Below are 16678 nucleotides of genomic sequence, written 5' to 3'. Positions count from 1 at the left end.
AGGTTTCTCCCCAAATATTGTTGTAATCTTAAGGGCAGTTTTAATTCTTCACATTTATCTAACATCTGCTCTCATTGAGCCACCTCATCATGACTTCTCTGGTTGTCACCTTGTCATTTAAAAATATGAGCCAAGATTTCTACAATATTTTCTTACGTTCTGGTTTACCTCCCATTAAAGAAACCAAGTCATCCGTTTCTACTTTGCAGGAAAAGCATCACAAAAACTGGTCTTTGTGAGTGTCTTGTTCCTGGTGGTAAAGAGTAAAACAGCTGTTATATTAATGAAATAAATAAATAATAAATAATGGAATTATTATATATTCTATATTTATAATATATAATATTTATTATATAACTAATAAATTAATGGAATAAATGGATGGCTTAACTATTGAACAATTGAATGATTTTCAGATCTTCAATATGCGTTTGAGATCTTCCTCTTTTTACTTACCCATTTTCCAGGTCACCAAATCTTTATTTTTCCTTTGCAACGTCTTTGAATTTATCCATCCTTCTTCTTTCATTTGGTTGTGATAATAGGCTAAAATTCTTTCTTTTTAAACTTAATATGGTTCTACTACATGAACAACCCACTGTAAGTCTGTGTATACCTAAGTATTGTCTTGTAATCTAATCAGATATAATCTTTACATTTAGAGATATCCATGCTCATTATTGAACAGCATAGGAATTAGGCATACATTGTAAGTAGAAGATGTAAGTGACTAGAATTGGTATTAGCTTAGTTTTTCTTCTAACAGCTTTCAAGAAATAGTCCATTGCCTTAATAAGAATATCTCCCACATTTTCAGGATTTAACATGATTTTTTTCCACTTATAGAATAATTTTCACATATTTACTATCTTTATTATCATGGGGTCAACTAGATACCAGTGAAACGACGGAACTCCAACTATGAGCACCATTGCCAGTTGTTACACTCATGGCTTTCTTTGAAGGAATTGAATGTGAAGACTAGAACAAGGTTAAGTTCACAGTTTTGGAGTAGCAGCCACTAGGAAAATGGTATGACATAAGGAAATGTAAATGATCTTTCTATTTAGGTATTACATTTCAGGACTCTTTCAGTGCCTATGAAGTGAGTTTAGACAAAAAACTTCTTTGAATATGACAGTGCCCTTTGTTTTTTTCTTTGCCACAATATGGCTTCTGTGTAATCCTGAGGAAATCCATGTTGATCAAGATAGAAAAGAATTCCTTTGAAATATACATTTATTATGAGTTGACATGCTAGGTAAGTGTGGGTGTGAAATCTTTAAAACAAGTTTTCTTCAGTTTAGCCAAAATGACAGGAGTCAGTTTTATATGTTTGTGTAGTTTCAGTGGTCAAGACACAGACCTGTTTTAGAGCATATATGAGCACCATGTTCTGTCCCACAAACATCTTTGCAGTTGTAGTCTTTTTTAGCGAAGATGTCCACGAACACCTGTCCCACAAACATCTATTGTAGTTGTAGTATTTTTTAGAAAGGATGACTTGAAGTCTGGCTAGACTTTAAAACACAGTGATTTGGTGGGGAGGAGAGGAAAAACGTGTCTTCTCCAGCTTGCTCAGTGTCCATTTCTTTCTTCATTTCCCCTCTCAGAGGGAGAAGCAGTGTTTCCGCCAGATTGTAGGATTTTGACTGAGACATATTCACTAGTGGGATCATAGCATTAAGACACCTCCACTCTTCCCTTCTCCTTTTCCCTTTGCTTCCCTTTCTTTCTTTTCCTTCTGTTCTGCTCCCCATTCAACCCAACTATGTGCATTTACTATACTGGTTGAAGGCTTTCCTTGGGGCCAGGTTATCTCTTTCTTTTCACTTTAGTTTACTCATCTCTGTTTTGTGTTCATATAACAATGAACAGAATGAACCTTCTAGGATTTAGGTGGAGAATGGACTGACCTGGTTGGAAAGAGGGCTTTTCTTACATGTTCCCCAACCTAGATTTTCCAGGGTTCTGTACATTTGAGAACTGGGTGCTGGTCCTACTATTTTAAAAGTTGATTCCCGTTTTGAAATTGTTTCTTGTAGTCCCACCCATGGCACACTGGGAGGACCAGTAATGGGTAGTGCTGTGTTCTAACATTCCTTAACATAATCTCATCAAATTTCCGCACAATTTCCCCTCAGTTCAGTGGCATGATTCAACTTGTTTCCAAGGCTCCCAGAGGGAAAATGGGGTATTGAGAGAAGCACTTCACTGTGTTCTGATTCCATGTTATCTTTCTAACTTTCTCTGCTTTGTGGGGAAAGCCCAGGTGGAGACTCTGAGAACAGACTTGTCATGGCACCTCCCTCTCTTATTTTGATACCCTGAGAATGCCATTCCTCCCACCAAGGAGAAGTGCGATTGCTTGCATATGCCATCTGCTTACAAACCCCTCTGAGCTGAAATTCTTCCCCAAAAGGTTTATGTAAGCCCCCTGTGAACTTAAACCACTATGTTTTGCTTAGCTCAAATAAACATCGAAAAAGTATCTAAGCATTTGAACTTATAATAACATATTTATCCCAACACATGAGGCTACTCATCATTGGTGTATGTGTAATATATAATTGCAGCATGAAGAAAACAAACAGCTCTCGATCAGAGAAGTCTCTGGATCCCACGGGGCACTAATCATCTACCAAAAATAGAGATAGTTGGGGAAAATAACTTATAATTGCATTGGCAATCCACTATTAAAGTATAATTTCATGTTGTTTTCATTTCTAGCAAATAAATAATAAAAAAACTGATTTGAAAAAATTGCTCATTGCACTTAGTCGCAGACTCAAACATGAAATCTAAAAATTGAGTATATATACATATTTTATTACGTGTGCATTGAAAAAAATCCAGAAAAAAGATGCACACACATATACATGAACTTAATTTATAAATAAAATTTAATTTATACTTATAAAACTTGAATTATACTCATTAAAGTATAAATTTTCACTCTTAAGTTATAATTAGAAATTATAAATATATGTGTATATTTCCTTTTAATGGTTTAAAAATATTTATATTTATAAAACCCTAGCTTTGCTATATGTTCTCAAGTTGGAAGAATTGCATTTTAATTGTATTTGCATATTTGAAACATGAGGTTGCAGGTCAACCAGCAAGCTGAGCCTGAAATTACATGAGAGTAATTGTACTTGGAATTATTTGAACCAAAGAATATGTTAACAAAAATCATATAGGCTCAATCAAGGAAGAATAAAAATGATATTATAAAGCAGAAAAAATAAAAGAGGCTGAAGATAATGAGTAACAAATGCCCATCAGCAAATGTTTTCCCTTGTTGCTATTTCACTGAAATACGTGTGAAATGCATCAGGGCTGTAACATGGTAGTGAATTATTTCTCATATCTAAAATACTATCTATGTAACCATGAATAACCAAAGCAGGATTAAAAAAAAAAAAAAAACAATGCAGGAGGCATCACAATTCTGGGTGTCAAGTTATATTACAAAACTGTAGGTATCAGGACAGTATGGTCCTGACAGAAAAATAGACACGTAGATCAATGAGACAGAATGAAAACCCCACAAATGAACCCACAATTATATGGTCAATTAGTCTTTGACAAAGCAGACAAGAATAACTATTGGAAAAATGTCTCTTCAACAAATGGTTGGGAAAACTGGACAGCAACATGCAAAAGAATGAAACAATAACTTTCTTATACCATACACAAAAATAAATTCAAAATGGATTAAAGACCTAAATGTGAGACCTGAAACCATAAAAAATCCTACCCCTGGAGGAGAACATAGGCAATGGCTTCTTTGACATTGCATGTAGCAACTTCTTTCTAGATATGTCCTGAGGCAAGGGAAACAAAAGCAAAAATAAACTCTTGGCACTTCATCAAAATTAAAAGCTGCTGCACAGTCAAGGAAATAATCGATGAAACTAAAAGATAACATACAGAATGGAATGGGAAAAGATTTTTGCAAATGACATCAATAAAGGGTTAAGATTCCAAAATATATAGAGAACTGACAAAACTCGATACCCAAAGAAAAAATAATCCAGTTTGAAGGGGGAGGGGGTGGGAGGTCGGGGTACCAGGTGGTAGGTATTATAGAGGGCACGGATTGCATGGAACACTGGGTGTGGTGCAAAAATAATGAATACTGGTATGCTGAAAAAAAAATGGGTAGAAGACATGAATAGACATTACTGTAAACAAGAATACATATGAAAAAAAGAAGAAGATTACAGATGGCCAAAAGAAGATGCTCAACCTCACTCATCATCAGGGAAATACAAATCAAAGCTACAGAAAGAGATCACCTCACACCTGTCACAATGCTTCAAATTAACAACACAAGAAACAACAGGTATTGGTGAGGATGTGGAGAAAGGGAAACACTCTTGCACTATTGGTGGAAAGGCAAACTGGTGCAGCCATTCTGGAAAATAAGGATGTTCCTCAAAAAGTTAAAAATAGAACTACCCTACTATCCAGCAATTGCACTACTAGTTATTTACCTAAAAGACAGGAAAAACACAGTTTTGAAGGGACACATGCCTCCTCACGTTTATAGCAGCAAAGTCTGCAATAGCCAAATTATGAAAAGAGCCCAAATGTCCATCGACAGATGAATGGATAAAAAAGATGTGGGATATATATTTGTGTATGGTGTAAGAAAATGGTCCAGTTTTATTCTTCTGCATGTGGCTAATTTTCCCAACACCATTTTTTGGAGAGAGTGTTTTGTTTTGTTTTGTTTTGTGTTTTTCCCCCCTCCATTGGATATTTTTTTCTGCTTTGTTGAAGATTACTTGACCACAGAGTTGAGGTTCCATTTCTGGGTTCTCCATTCTGTTCCATTGATCTGTGTGTCTGTTTTTGTGCCAGTGCCATACTGTCTTGATTATTACAGCTTTGTAATAGAGCTTGAAGTCTGGAATTGTGATGCTGACAGCTTTTCAACTTTCCTTTGGCTCTTTGGGCTCTTTTCTGGTTCTATACAAATTATAGGATTATTTGTTCCAGCTCTGAAAAATGTTGATGGTATCTTGGTAGGGATTGCATTGCATGTACGGATTGCTCTGGGAAACAGACATGTTAATAATATTTAGTCTTCCAATCCGTGAGTGTGGAAAATTTTTCCATTTCTTTGTTTCTTGTTGAATTTCTTTCATGAGTGCTGCATAGTTTTCAGAGTACAGATCCTTTACCTCTTGGGTTAACTTTATTCCTAGATATCTAATGGTTTTTGGTGCAATTAATAATACACTATATGTTAATTAATTGAATGTAAATAAAATTACATTTAAAAAGATGTGATATATATAAAATTGAATATTACTTAACCATAAAAAAGAAAGAACTCTTTCCATTTGCAACGATGTGGTTGGAGCTAGAGAGGACTATGTTAAGCGAAATAAGTCAGAGAAAGAGGAATACCATATGATGTCACTCATATGTGGATTTTAAGAAATGAAACACATGATCATACGGGAAAAAGAAGAGGACAGCCAAGAACAAATAAACTCTATAAAGACCAAACTGATGGTAACCACAGGGGAGGTGGGAGGGGAGATGGGTGAAAAGGTGATGGGGATTAAGCCGTGCACTTGCGATGAGCACCAGGTATTATGTGTAAGTGTTGAATCACTAAATTATACAACTGAAAGTAATATTACACTGTTTGTTAACCAACTGGAGTTTGAATACAAGCTTAAAAAATATTATGTATGTAAATCTTATTTAAAAGCATCCATATTTGTAAATATGAACAAAAGATAAAAAGTAAGCCATTGGTTACCACAACAAATGAAAGGCATCATGCAGAATTACAATAGTAGAGACAGTAACAGATAATTGAGAATAAAACCTTATTCTCCACTGTGTAGATAGGAGGCAATAGTACCTGTCAAGGGTCTTCCATGGGGACAGGACATTTGGTCCAGACATAACCAGCAGCGAGTCTCCCCACTCCAGTGTCACCAGAGAAGTTTAGTGACCCCTTTGTTGCTAAACCATGCTGAGTGGAGTCTTTACCTTTGAAATGTATAAGGCAGACTTTCCAGCTGCTGGTATGACCATCTAGGAAAACACGTTCTACTGAAGCATCCACCTGTAGCAGGAGATTAAGTACAGTTAACCCACAGATCAAGGAAGAGATTCAAAAATGACCCCAAGAGCTTCCTATCAGAAAAAAAGTGACATTTTGGGCATAAGCTGTGTAGTATATTGGTTTGATTTACTAACCACCCCCCCCCAAAAAAAAAAATCCTCAGGAGTGTAGCCTTTTGAATTTAGTTTGCTTGTCAACTGGCAGGGACAGTGAATTCTTAGCAGTATGGTTTTATTGATGAGCCGAGCAGAACATCCAAGGGCTGGTACCTTCGGAAGGTGGCTTACTAAAATGAACATTGCTTTATGGGTGACAATAAATCAGTTAGTCTATAGTTAGAGATGGAAAATATGGAGGAAACCCCACAGAAGTCCAAGTAGGGGGAAGAGAAAAATCTAAGACAGCTAGTTGTGTGGGTTTTACATAACATATAACCTTTTTAAATAAAGTGATCTGCATTGGCTCGTGTAGACTGTGGGAAGGCTTGGCGAGAAATGCTTTTGGGTATATTCAAGTCTGTATAAATGACTCCCAATGTGTCATCTGAAAGCTGTTAGGATTGAAAAAGGCACTGGAACCAATTCTTTCTTTTGTCTCCAGGAGGATTTGAACAGCCCACTCTCCTGGACTCAGAGAGAAGTTTTTTCACACCTCTTCCAAAGACACTGGTGCCGGAAGCATGCTCTGGGCCATATGTAAGAAGCAGCTAGTGCAAAGATAGCCTTGTCGGTGTATTCCCTACGGCCTTTAAAGGGCAGAGGTAAATTGATGTAACACCCTTATAACCGCTCACACTTCGTAGCCTTCCTGCCATGTATTGTGTCGTATTTTAGGATTAGGCCCACAGAGGTTAAGGGAATCTTTTGAAGCAAAATCTCATTGCAGAGGGAATGATGTCCCTGAGTTTGAGTTTCTCAATATCTTAAATGGGGAGAGCATTACTCCAAAGCTCAAATGAAGTAATAAAACATTTCAAATCTTGTAAAGTGCTAAATATAAAATATTGTAGCACTGCTTTGTGACATGAGTCTGTAAAAGTCTGTACTTTAAAGCTTTAGGGAAAGTAAAAGTCTGTACTTTAAAGCTTTAGGGAATCAGCAGCAGTCCCCTTCATAGCAGAATCATCTCATTCCAAGATGCTGAACTGGTTTATGTGGTTGTGCGAAGAACTTCTACCTTCACTTAATATGCCAACTTGAGGGCTGTGTCCTCAGGCCACCAAATTTTATACAAATCAGAATTATCTGGTGGGGTGGTATGGTTCTTTGAACCCTGCAGAAGCAGCCCAGATTTGAACCGTAATGCTCTGAAACAGGGATGCTTAAAGGGAGCATAGAGCTCTTGTAGGTAAATCAGTTCCTAACTACTAAATACTTGGAGGAATATGGCCAACCTAGCACTGTTTCAGAAAATAGGGGAAACAAACAAAATCAATCTGGAGGCTGGCACTCAAGTGTTTGTGCTCCTAGAAGCTCACCCCACTAAGAAGGTAAACAGCTGCATTTCCACCTGCAGAAAACTCTAGGTGGTCTTGAAGGCTAGCATTAAGGATAGAGCTTTATAGCAATTAGCCTGCAGGTAACTGAAGTTTGAATGGATGGGTATTTCACCAATTTTATGTGAACAGCCCCCTATCAGATGCTTCTTACAGAATGTATATATTTTTCATTTCTTTTTTACAGTATCAGAGTTTTGTATTTCCCTAACTTTAGAATTTCTTTTCCATTAAATATTCTATAATGACATTCACAGAAAAATAAAACAAAAAGTAAGCACATTTTTAAGGCTTTTGATACATATAAAATTGCTTTTCACAAAGGTTATAATCCTACAAACTCAGCTTATGATTCATTTCCTTGCCCTTTCACCAATATTGAATATTATACCTTTAAAACTTGCCAGTTCAAGGGGTGCCTGAGTGGCTCAGTGGGTTAAAGCCTCTGCCTTCAGCTCAGGTCATGATCTCAGGGTCATGGGATTGAGTCCTGCATCGGGCTCTCTGCTCAGTGACGAGCCTGCTTCTTCCTCTCTCTCTCTCTACCTGCCTCTCTGACTACTTGTGATATCTGTCTGTCAAATAAATAAATAAATTCATTTAAAAAATTGCCAATTCAATTGATGGAAATGCCACCCACATATCTTTATTGTTTACTGTATTTATTCATTCTCTAAATTTAATATTTGTGTAATCTGAACTAATTTTAAGACTTCCAGTAGAAAAATTCATAACTCTAAGGCTCACTGACAACCTACTGCCAGTACATTATTTTTTTATTCCAAACTATTACGTTTAAATATCGCTTATCATCAATGATAATGTGTAGTATTTACGGAATGTTGAGTTTGTGCCACTTGCTCTGGCAAGGGCCTTCAGACGTCATACATAAATCTACCCATTTGCTTCCTAGCCACTTGCCTACTCCTCAACTTCCATTGATAGGAACACTCACTAATGGGTCCATACTTAACGGTCTCCATTTTGTTACCCTCCTCCAATTTTTGGCTCAAAACACTTGAATACAAAACAAAAACAAAAACAAAAAACTTCAATACAGATTCTGCCTGCCATTTCACTAGGTTTGAAGAACACAATCTTATTATCACCTAATTAAAATGCCATTTTATATTTCCAATCTTTCTACACACCTCAGCAGACATTCGCACAGCTGAACAGTTGTTAAAAAAAAAAAAAAAAAAAGATGATTTAAAAGCATCACTTTTTCTCTTGGCTTCTGTGAAACTATAATTCTCTGGTTTGTCTCCTATCTCCCTGGCAGTTTTTTCACTCTATTCTCTGTGGATTCTTTGCCCCTTCATTCTATCAAGGTGGGAATGCCCTGGAGATTCATCCTGGGTTTTCTTCTTGCCATCTACGTTTTCTTTCTAGGGGATCTCTTCATACAATGTGAGCCCTGTAACAGCAAGGATTTCCATCTCAATTTTTTCAGTTTTGTATTCCTAACACTTAGAACAGTACCTGGTTCATATTAGGTGCTTAATAAATATTTGTTTGATAGGCAAATGAATGAATGACTCTAGGCTCAAAGTGTAAGTATTATTTACAGGTTGATAACTTTCAAAGGATAACCTCCGGCTGGACTTCTTCAGCTTGCAAGCTCCAGATCTGTGATTCTGATCCCTGCCATGTCTCCACAGGCAGCATTTAAAAAGATCGCCGATTTATCATGTCTGAAGCACAATTCTTCAGGTTGGATGATTCCAACCTGTTTGTCCTTCAGCCTTCCTCATCTCATGATGTATTTACCTAAGTGAAAAACTTAGTATTTGTCTTTGATTCCCTTGCCCAGCTTTTAATCCATCAGAAATTCCCTTTGGCACAACATCTTCTGAATCTGTCCATCTTGCTCCATCTTTGCAGCTACCCACTTGCATCTGAACGGATTCCTCACTGCCCGTCCTCACACTAATCTCTCCACACTAATCCACACAGAAATCCAACAGAGTGTTTTAAAAATGCCATCTCATTCTCCTGCTTAATAATTTCTAATGACTTCTTCTTGCCCTGACTTTACAATCTAAACTCCTTACCAACACCCATTAGATTTGAATCATCCCTAGTATCCACTCAGGATGTAAACTGGGTCACACAGTATGTTGATGTCTGCAAGGTTTGGAAGTTTGCTATGTTTTCAGGAGGAAGGTAGCAACCCCCCCTCCACAGTAGCCAAGGACGAGCTAATCAAACCTTTTAGTTCCAGATTTTATTTCCTGAAAGCTGGTGCTTGTTGGAAGGAGGACAGAGAACATTTCAGACCATTTAGGATAGGTGCTAAAAGAATACTTCTTGTAAATGAATACTGCAGTACTGTTAGTGATACTTAAAGAAATTGCTTAAAGTAAATATTGTGTTTATACTTAAAGTAACAGGATAGTTATGAAAACTGCAACATCAGAAATGACCACAGGCTGTTGCTATTTACCCATAGTTTGGGGAATAGGTAGCATTTCTTATTATACAGGAATTATTCTTTTTATAGACTATCACCACATTGGATATATTGACTAATTTATTATGCATATTACATATTATATGGATATGATTATAAATATTGATTCAATGTACATACAAGCACACATATCTCAACATTTTGATTCTCTTTCATAATTTTAAATTTACCTCTGGAAATTAAAATTATTTCAATGTGCAAGTATGCTAGAAGAAAATAGCATAAAATATTAGATTTTTACTTTTTCATTGTTGGTAAAATATTTAAAAATGCCTAATATTTTCTTTTAAACTTTCACAATTTGACATGTAGTTATTTTATATACTCTAAAATTTTTTGGAACAAAAATATAGGCATATGATTTTCATAGGTGTGTATGTCCACAATCATACTTATCTTTATGGTATATTTTTAAGTTATTATCTCAAATTCTGACATTTTTGTCATATTTCTTACTGTCATTTGCCTTGTTATTAAATGATAAACCCCTATTCACATTTAAATTGTCAATCTCTTCAAACATGTCTAGCTTATTGTCTCCAGCCTTCTTTTAGATTTTAACATATTGTGAGAAAGAACTAAAGATTTAAAGAAATTAACTAATCAATTCGCTAATCAAGCCTGTCCACTTCACATTTTATAGAGATAAATTAGCATGCTATTTTAGAATTCTGTATCATGTTTTTCAATCTCTAATATTAATATGAAAAATAAACTTCCTTTTGTATTTGATACTTTTCATCCAGCAGCACGCAGCTCTTAAAAATATTTTAAAAGAAAACTGTTTGTTGTTAATTTAAATGACTTTCAAAATCAATCCCTTAATTTCCCTTGATATCTGACAATCATCTAGTCCTTTGCAATCTTTAGTTAAAAAGTGCACATTAAGGTAATGTCATTAATTCCACAGCAACTCACAAGGTTGCATGCTCCTCAATCATTAAAAAAAATAAATTACAATATTATTATTCCTTTAAAATACGGGAACATCTATTGCCAGTGTGGAATGTACAGCCTAAATTTCAGATGCTAATTTGACTGTTGGGACGATGACTCAAACTCCATATTAAATGTTATAAAATCTAATTGAGTGTTCCTCTGTAGAAGGCTCATAAGGTAGTATATTGTGAATGCCAAGGCTTAAATTCCTTGGCATGAAGTAGAACATAAAAAAAAAAAAAAAAAATCGCTCATGGATATGAGGTTTAAAATCATTATCAAGTTATTTCCCTTTCTGACCATTTCTATGTTTAGTTAACAAATATAAACTCGATGGGGTGCCTGGGTGGCTCAGTGGGTTAAAGCCTCTGCCTTTGGCTCAGGTCATGATCCCAGGGTCCTGGGATCGAGCCCCACATCAGGCTCTCTGCTCCAGGGGGAGCCTGCTTCCCCCTCTCTCTGCCTGCCTCTCTGCCTACTTGTGATCTCTATCTGTCAAATAAATAATAAATAAAATCTTAAAAAAAAAAAACAAATATAAACTCGAGTGACTGATAATGATAAATGCTAAAGGAAAAAAAATCTTTAAATTGTGTAAGAATTAATATATAGTATAGGCTTACTGCTGTTTAAGAATTTCTTCATTATAGTACCAAATTCTCTTCCCCCCAAAAGCTAAAAAAGGGTCTTTAAATCATGAATATTTTTAAGAAATGCAAAAGTACAAAGAATTATAAAGCCATAACTTGTGTTTCCCTTACCAAGATTGATGTTGATGTCTTTAATTCTCAGAAACTGTAGGAATGGCAAAAAGTAAATTTAGAAATTATTTTTTATGGTAATGGACAATTATTTTTATTTTACAAGCCTGTATTTAAAAAATCTAATACACAGGGTGCCTGGGTGGCTCAGTGGGTTAAAGCCTCTGCCTTCAGCTCAGGTGATGATCCCAGGGTCCTGGGATCGAGCCCCGCATCGGGCTCTCTGCTCGGCAGAGAGCTTGCTTCCTCTTCTCTCTCTGCCTGCCTCTCTGCCTACTTGTGATCTCTGTCTGTCAAATAAATAAATAAAACCTTTACAAAAAAAAAAAAAATAAAAAAAAATAAAATATCTAATACACAAAAATGACTAATATTGAGTTAACTAGAAAAGTTTGAGTGCGGGGCGCCTGGGTGGCTTAGTCCATTGAATGTCCCACTTGGTTTCAGTTCAGGTCATGATCTTGGATCCTGGAATTGAGCCCTGCATTGAGCTCCGTGCTCAGCCAGGAGTCTGCTTGTCTTTCTCCTTTCCCTCTCTGTTCTCTATCCCCACCCTTTTCCCTCTTAAATAAATAAATAAAATCTTTAAAAATTTTTTTTTAAAAGAGAAGCTTAAGTTATTAAGAAAGTACAGAGTTTACAAAGAAGAATCAAAGGGATATTTAGAAGGAATTTTGGAAATCTAAATGTTGGCTTATTATCAATTTTTAAAACTTTGACTTAATTATTTTTTAAAAATTTTCATAGGTTTTCTTTATTTACCTTGGGCAATTCCTATGAGAATATCTGTGACAGAAACTAGAGTTATTTTAAATTTGAAGGTGTAAAGATCCAAATAGAGGCATAAAGATAGTTAGCTGCTTGAATTTATAAATTATGACTGCCTGATCTTGATGTAGAGTAAAACTGTTGATTATGGTTTCTAATATATGTTGCTCTTCCTTTGTGGGCAGTATCAGAATATGTAGTAGACCAGTAAATGAATGAACGTTTGTTATGTGTGCACAGAGATTATTAATAGTATCATGTCATAAATGCTTATTTCACTTCGTTTACAAAAGAGAGATTAATATGTTATTCAACCCTTGACCCTAGAGGCGAAGTGATCTATTAAGATAGCTGATTACCTCACAATATAAGTTGTTGCCCAAGTTATGAGAAGGAAGGTGTTCTAAAAACAAGTGTTCTAGGATAAATCTCACCAGAGACAAAACTCATGCAAAAGTTATTTTTTCTATATTAGTTATAAAACAATATTTTCCAAAATTGTGTCATTAATAAAATAAGAATTTTTTTCTGATAAAATTATTAGGCAAGATTTTTTCAATGTTCGTAATGTCTCATATAATAAAATTGTTTCTGGAAAGTCATATAATCCATGTTGATGTAACACCAGTGCCTATAGACTTATAGCTATAGATCTATAAATTGTTAATGGAATTCTACATATCAAATTCTCCCCTACAAGTTACTCTTTTAATCATGACTTTCTTGATTTTCAGTCAGAATTTCTGTGTTTCCTGTTTATTTTCATTGCTAACATATAATTTGTGCAAGCACGAAGTACTCTGTATGTGTTAACTAATAGTCTTAACACCCTGTGAGGTGTGTCTAATTACTATCCCCTTTTGCAGATAAAGATATTGAGAAGAGGTGGATAATTTGCCAGGATTATTGACCCAGACAGTTGACATTTCTAACTGCTCTAGCCCACTACTGCCAATACTTTATTTCCTAATTTAAAAATAAGGCCAGCTTCATCATTTATAAAAAATAGGGACAATTGTATTGAAAAATCCATTCAACAAAATCCTTCTGTAGTAGTCCTAACACAGTGAAATCTATCTGTATTTGCTGAAGAACTGCTGTGTACAGATTAAAGCCAGATTCTAGAAGCATACAAAAATACACATTCTTTGTCTTCAAACCTAGAAACCTTGATGGGAAGATGGATATGTTCACACATAGAAGCAAAATATCATGTAGAATAGAGATAACCATGAAAATTCCAGTCTAAGGTGGGTAAAAGGAGTGAGGAGAGAAATAAAGCAATCAACATTAAGAGGGTCTGGTGTAGAAATTGACATAACAGGCATATTTGACACAACTATTTTCTTAAAACAGGAAGAAGTACAAGAAGTACCCCCAAATTATGTTAATTCTCATTTATTTCCCAAAAGACAAGAGACAACCTGATTTATCTGTCGATCCCTGTCCTTTAGTGCACCCACACAAATACACAAAGAGAAATATAAATCACCTTTTTTCGAGAAGAGCCATGCCTACAGCTCTTGAACTTAAGTCACAGGACAGGAACAGTCTCCATACCATGAGGTAGAGTGGTGAGGCATTTCTAGTATAGTCCTGACATCAGGACTCTCCAGCCTGTGGACTACTCAAGTCTCGAACCGTATGGTAGACTGTTACTGGAGGGCCAATGGAAGTTATAAATATGAAGAGTAGACCATAGCTACTTCTTCCATTGTGTGGTTGAAGGAGGTGGTTTGTGGAAGTAAAAGGTCTAGAGTTCATCAATCCCCTTTCCTCTTATTTAGTTGATATGATGAGAGTAAATGACATTTAAAAATTATCACTAAAGATTCTTTTCAAAATAGTGTTTATGGTTTTTACAGAGCTTCAGTATTAAGTCACAGGGAAACAACTGCAAGAGTTTTTTTTTTTTTTTTAACTTTAATTTTGAGAAAGACAACTTAAAAAATCACCTGCTTGCTTCTAAAATGGTTTCAGAGTAACTTATTAAATATATGTAGACAAAAATGCTATTAGCATAAAGAAAGAAAGATTTTTTGAAAGAGGTAGAAAGTATTCTCTCACAGGAGCAAATACATTAACTGTGATCAAACCCTACAGTTAGCTTAGAGATTCCTGGCAGCTGATAACAAGGTAAGGAGGATGGATTACAGAACTCTTTATTATCTTGGAAAATATATAGCTTGCTTCTTCAAAGGAAACCTTTTTGCTACCAGGTTTTTTTTAATTATATATAAGAGACATTGAACAAAATATATAGAGGGTATTTACAATGATAGTTTTGTATGATTTTTCCTATTTAGACTCTTGATAAAAATCTAGGGCATCATATCAAAATTTTAGCAATTTGTAAATTTTTGTAATAATTTTGGTAATTTCTTGGTAAATAATTTATAAATTATTTAACAAATCTATGACTGTGGTGAGGGAATTTAGATTATGTGGTCCAAGTTTACTACTTTCTGATTTACCTTGCTATGAAGTAATTTTCAATCTATTAGACAAATGATCTATACAAATTCCTCTAAATATTCCTTTGGGTATGTACTGCTTTGAATTTTTAGTGGCAAACTAGATTGGGAAATACATCATCTCTACTGAAAATTACAGGACTAGGGGCTCCTGGGTGGCTCAGTGGGTTAAAGCCTCTGCCTTCAGCTCAGGTCATGATCCCAGGGTCCTGGGATCGATCCCTGCATTGGGCTCTCTGCTCAGCAGGGAGCTTGCTTCCCCTCTCTCTCTACCTGCCTCTCTGCCTACTTGTGATCTCTGTCTGTTGAATAAATAAATAAAATCTTTAAAAAAATGCATTTTGAATACAGGTTCTGTATTAGGAATAAGTATGTTTGGCTCTCAGGTGTTTAGAGTAGTAGTATAAAGTGCAGTTGTAGAAACAAAACGTTAAAGTTCAAATATAAAATTTACTCTCTTTTTTAGCAGCAGGACCTCAGTGCTTTAGCATCTTCTATAAAATAGGATTAATAATAGAAAGGGGTTAAGCAAGGATTAAATACATATGTGACATCTAATTGAATACTCTGATCATCTCAGACAAGTGGCTGTTTAATATGCTGCTATTACCTTCAGGAAGTCAGATTGGATTCTGTTTATAGAGAAGAGCCCCTTTCTGTGCAGAGGTGAGTTGAAAGATGCTGACCCTCAGGGCTAATCTTTTCCTTTAAAAAGCGGCTTTAGAGCTACTGAAATTCCTGAAGATGTATTGGAAAAGTACACAGCAAAGATAATTTTACCTTGAAACTTTTTTAAGAGTAAGCCATCCACCTCAGATATGGCTTTATATCTTTGAAATGTTTGATCTTGAATTCTACCAAAATCAACAGCTAAACTAGCAAAAGTTAGTGGTTAAATCTATTTCTAGAAAATTAAATAAATTGATGTACCAGACCTGATTATTGAATATTGCCAACATCAATTTTGGTTTTGTAGAATTGATATCAGAAATATTACAAGTTAGCAATAACAAGGCAAGAACTTATAAATTGTAAAGATTTGAAAAGACAGGCAAAGGGTAATTTAGCTATACTATGACATTTCAGTAGGGCTACTTAAAACATTTCATAATATAGGAATGGGTCTCATTGTAGACATGACTTAGGAGAGAAAATATGCAATACTGTTGAACATAGCATACTCTGCAAATTTCCTGGCATGCCCACCAGGGAACCCCAGTGACTCAACAGGTCTTTCTCTTCCTTCTCTCTGGACTGAACTGACCTCCAAACTTGGGGGCACATTAACTAAGAAGTGCTCTCACTGGTATATTTTTAATTTACTGATGTGATCTCCTCTTTGTAGTCACCAGCTGTGACACCTATTGTGACCTGTGCTGAGTTACTAATAAGAAAAAAAATAATAATTTCTCTGGATCAAAGATGCCTCTTTATTAAGTCTGAGCTATTAGTAATTATAGTATTTTATCTATATTTAATCTGAGTCAGTGCACTAGACCTAGAGCATATTGGAAAGTTATTCTCAGGCCCTAGGAGCTGTAGGACTTCAATAACTATTATTTGAAATGGATTGAGAGGAATTAAAGAAGTAAACATTCCAGATCATCTATTTAAATCTTCTTTAAAAGTGATAAATAGCTTGGTGTTTAAATATCAAGGGCTTTGGCTGGA

This window comes from Mustela lutreola, chromosome 7, assembly GCF_030435805.1.
Source record: "Mustela lutreola isolate mMusLut2 chromosome 7, mMusLut2.pri, whole genome shotgun sequence".
Taxonomy (NCBI): domain Eukaryota; kingdom Metazoa; phylum Chordata; class Mammalia; order Carnivora; family Mustelidae; genus Mustela; species Mustela lutreola.
Note: the sequence above shows the minus strand (reverse complement) of the source record.